Here is a 5,070-nt window from a genome sequence, read left to right as displayed (position 1 = left end):
ACTTTAATATAAGAAAATGAAGTTAAATATTGGGTTTTGCCTGTGCTAGCTATAGAGATAAAATAAGCTGAGTCTTTATTTAAAATTCACTTTTATTTGTGAAATGTAAAAAAAAAAAAACTTGTTATACATTATTTAAGGGATTAAATAAAAATCATTTTAGAACAGAGCCCAATGCCTGATATCTAAGAAGAAGAAAATACACATGTTGTTTATCATTTCCCATTCGGATCTGTGAAGGAAAGTTCTTTGGACTTCTCAACTTTGTATTGCTTCTCTGATCAACAACATTCAGTCACCTAGACTTTGCCAGGCAACATGGGAGACTGCACTGTCAGACAAAAGGAAGTGTAAACTGTGTTTTGATGGATCTTTAATTGGAACAGAGACCATGTGTACAAAGGTACATGTTTCTGGGAACTCCCATGTATTTATCTGCTACTAAGAAATAATGGTTTGACCACTACCAGTTGACATCAAACAAGACATCAAATAAAGAGCAACTTACAAGTTACAAACACTTTCACTTCTTAGGTATCATGCATTAGTAGTTTTATGTTATTTTTTGTTTGAAAAGAAAAAATATTTACAGATGCTGTGCTTTTGAAATAAGGTAACAGATTCAATACTTGGTATCTTGTTAAATACTTAGAGTAAGATAATATGTAATTGATGAAAATTATAAAATACAAAGATTTTTTACTCATGTGCTAGAAAATTCTGCTTATGGTTCTCAATTTAGAACCATCTTAAGTATAGAGACTGGAACTATTCCACACTTTTGAGTTATACCCTTTGTCTCCAAGCCTGTTACTGACAGTCATGTAGCTAATGTTTCCAGAATTACAATGTCTACACATCTTTATATACTGTTCGCAAACCCATAAAAGACAAAATGTAAGAGAGCACTTATTCTCATATTTCTAAAGTTCCAGATATGAAAAGACAAGATTTTGATAATAGCACTTGTTACTCTTATTAGAGTTCAACTCTGAACACCTCATAGGCAACTTACAATCACCTTTAACTCTAGCTTGAGGAGATTCTATAACCTCTCCTAGCATCTGTTCACATCCTTAAACACATGTTCACTTACACAAACACATGCACATGTGCATACTGCATATACATGTGCACACATACCACATAAATAGACTAAGTAACTGATAGATAGATAGATAGATAATAGATAATTTTTAAAAAGAAAGATTTAGTCCCACAATAGATTGCTGCTTTAAATGTTATATTAATGTCTGTGTATAGATCAAAATAATAGTCAAGAAATTAAATTGATTGTAAGGTGAGAAACCATCTATATTTTAAAGAATCAATGGACTTTTATATATACTTAGAGTCCTGGTTATCATTGGCCTCCATTATAATTTGATAAAAAAGATTTACTTCATCTACTCTATTGTAAACATCTCACTTAGATCTATAGAATTTTTGATATTTTAGATTTTAAATATAAGGATTAATAGGCATTATTCTCATTTTACATGCATATGAGAGTATCATCAATCCTGTGCAGTTTAAGTACTTTTATTTTTACAAATTAACCTTCCATACCAAAACATTGTAAAAATAATTTAAAATGTTTCAAGAAAAATCTGCATACTTTAGGCCATTAATTTACATTTAAAATAAAGTTAAACTAATCTGCCCTTATTAACAGTAAATAATAGAACAAGAGTATCCTTTATTGATACAACACATATTTGATAGTTACTTTCTCTCCAAGTGATATATCTTAAACTTGAAAATTGAGAGAGTTGTATGATGCTTCAAGGTAATTTAAGAAACTAGAAGACAATTAGGAAAAAATGCTTGGTTTACAGGAGACAATATCCTGTTGATTGACATTTATCTTTTTCCATATTACTTGAGAAGTGTAGCCTTGATCAAGATACATTCAAATTATGCAATTTAAATGGATAAGAAATAATTGACAAATAAGAGAAGTCACTTCAATTACGTAGAATAATTTTTCTTCACCATTTAAATGATGTAGTGCAGACATGGAGTTGGAATTGAGATGGCTAGAGAGTGGGGAGTGATTGAACACTTAAGTACATCCAATATGGTTTTTCATCCCTCTATTTCAGCCTCAGGAGAATGTCATAGTCTACTGTTTGTTTGTTGTGAAAATCATTAATACACAGTAAAAATGATCCCAAGTGATACAATTGGAATGTGGTTCCAAGACATTAAACATACAATTTCGGGGGTGGGGGGGGGAATTTTAGACATTTGTGACCCAGTAGATGCGTAACTAAAGACAACTCATACAGCAACTGTTACTCAGCAGTATTCCAACTGATGGCTGAGTCAGATAGAAATGAAGAGCTGAAAGAAGATGTCAGCATGCTGTTTCTTGTATTGACCAGTGAAGGGCCAAATAGTTTAAGAAGTTTAGGATTAGGGTAGAATAAACTGTACTAAACAAGCCCTCCTGTTTATCACAGATATTTACTGTACCAGGTTATAAAAAGTAGCTTCTTAAAGATACTGGTGAATGTCCTAAGTGGCAAAACCTGGAGGGAAGTGACCCTTAAGAGAAGAAGATGGGGCTGGAGAGGTGGCTCAGTGGTTAAGAGCATTGTCTACTCTTTCAAAGGTCCTGAGTTCAATTCCCAGCAACCACATGGTGGTTCACAACCATCTGGAATAGGATCTGATGCCCTCTTCTGGTGTCCTAAGACACCAGAATAAAGAAATAATATACCAAAATAAAGAAAGGGGAAAAAAAGAAGAGAAGAGGATTACACTTGGTAAGACCCATTTTTTATCCAAGAGAATACTCCACATGGGTTAAGTGAATCAAAGAGATCTCAAGCACCAATTAACAATTTCATTGGCTTGAAGAGCCCAAGACCCAAGGTAAGTGATGGAAAAGAACTGGTGTAGTCCTAAAAGAAGGTAGTTCAGAGGCCTACAGAGGTCCCTAAAATCTTTGGTTTAGTCCTGAACAAAAGGCAAGAGCCAGAAGTCTGGTGAACTGCACTCATGGACCAGAGAGATGACCTGAGAAGTACAGCCTGTCACACAAGCCTGTCACACAACCTTCTTATAGGTTCACATTTTCCACATTTATGGAGAACCTGCAATGCCTGGAAACTAAAGCAGAACCAGAAAAGAAAGACTCACCTTGAAAAGCCTAAAACAAGAGCCTGTATCTCAGAGGAAGAACAGAGAATGAAAACATTTAAAACTTTCTCTCACTGTGACTATGTATGACTATTAAGTTAATGTATATAAAAGAAATTTTAACAATTAAATATAAAAATAGGAGAGAAGGAGTCTCTGGAAACAGCCATAGTTTTAAAAAAAATATTGGAATATGAAAAAGAAATTAAAATGTTTTTATAATTGACTTAAAGAATTTACATAGAGAAAAAAAGAGACAAGGAAAATCAGACACACTAACAAACATGAAGATATTTAGAAAAGATAGTAAGACGATATTCTGGAGATAAAAAATTAAGATTAATTGGCACCAAGCTCACATCCTGTATGAAATACTCATGCAAGCAGGCTTACACAACTTCTTTTAGGTAACACAGAAATATTTATCAAAAACTATGGCAACATGTGATGCATTCCTAAATCTCCCCATCTTCTGTGTGCAGACCATTTCTACAGGAATGATAGCACTGAAGGCTCCTTCCTATTTGAAAACATAAAAATTAATTTTAAGTGACCAAGATGGCTGATAGCTATAATATAAAAATAAATTTCAATATTCTTTCAAGTTATACATTGAAAAAGTTAATGATTTATTGTTTCATTGGTTCTTTGTATTATTTTCTTTGTTTCTTTTTTCTTTGATTTATTTTCTGCCTCAGTTTTATTATTTCTTGTCATTCACTCCTCTTAGGTGTGTCTGCTTGGTTTTGTTCTAGAGCTTTACATGGGCCTTAAGTTGCTAGTGTATTATCTCTTCAATTTCTTTATGAAGGCACTTAGTGCTATGAACTTTCCTTTTAACACTGCTTTCACTATGTCCCATAATTTTCAATATGGTCTGCATTTATTTTCATTGACTTCTAGGAAGTGGGAGCAGGGGCTTTTTCGGACTCTTTTGCCTCCTTGTGGGACCCTTTTCCTTCTAGTGGGTTGCTTTGTCCATCTGTGAAATTCTGTGCCTGGTCTTATTATTACCTAGGAGACCTGCTCTTTCTGATGAGAAGTGGATTGGGGATGATCTGGGGTGGAGACACTGTAGGTGGAGGGGAGGAAGTGGAAAGTGAAGTTCAGATGTAGTATACAAGAGAACAAAAATAAAATAAAATAAAATAAAATAGGCATTAAAAACCAAAAAATAAAACTAAAACATTTAAAGACTCATTTTACAGACACAAACCAACCATGAACTACAAATAAATAAAACATTCACTAACAGTTCAGTGTTGGAGATAAATAGAGCATTAATAGATGCATAATTTAGTCCATAGGTCTAAATAAATTCTTTTGAGCCTTCTGGACTCTGTCATATTCCTTTGACATTTTCCTTCAGAGACTTTCTAGTAGTTACCTTTAACTCCAACAATAACCTAATCATTGGAGATTTTCTAATAAGTAACTTAACAAAACAAACAACAAGATCACTCATGATACAGTCAACCTTAACTGGAGCAGGCACCAAAATATTGGAACTGAAGGAACAACACAGAACAACTACCATCTGTTATGAGGAACAAAGGACTCTGCTACAATGATAACAATAATAACCAACTCCCCAGAACACTTTGAAGAACCAGGTCTGAAAAAAATGATGAGTCAGGACCACTGATTCCTCATGATGACTACCTTGTTTACATAGATGCCCCACTGTGTAAACCTCCAACCCTTAAGTTATCTCCGTTTCCTATAAAAATCCACGGTTCACACACAACTCCACTCAGCGAAGGCAGGTGGAGGACACCAAGACATAGCCTGACACCATGCCCCATGGTGTGAACAGCAAAGACCCCCCCCCAGAGGCCTGCTGGCCTTCACCCCATGTGAAGGCACAGGTGAGCAGAACACACCCAGATGCTAGCCCACTGCCACGTGTCACTGTCAGGCTGT

This window comes from Arvicanthis niloticus, chromosome 14 (assembly GCF_011762505.2).
Source record: "Arvicanthis niloticus isolate mArvNil1 chromosome 14, mArvNil1.pat.X, whole genome shotgun sequence".
Classification (NCBI taxonomy): Eukaryota; Metazoa; Chordata; class Mammalia; order Rodentia; family Muridae; genus Arvicanthis; species Arvicanthis niloticus.
Note: the sequence above shows the minus strand (reverse complement) of the source record.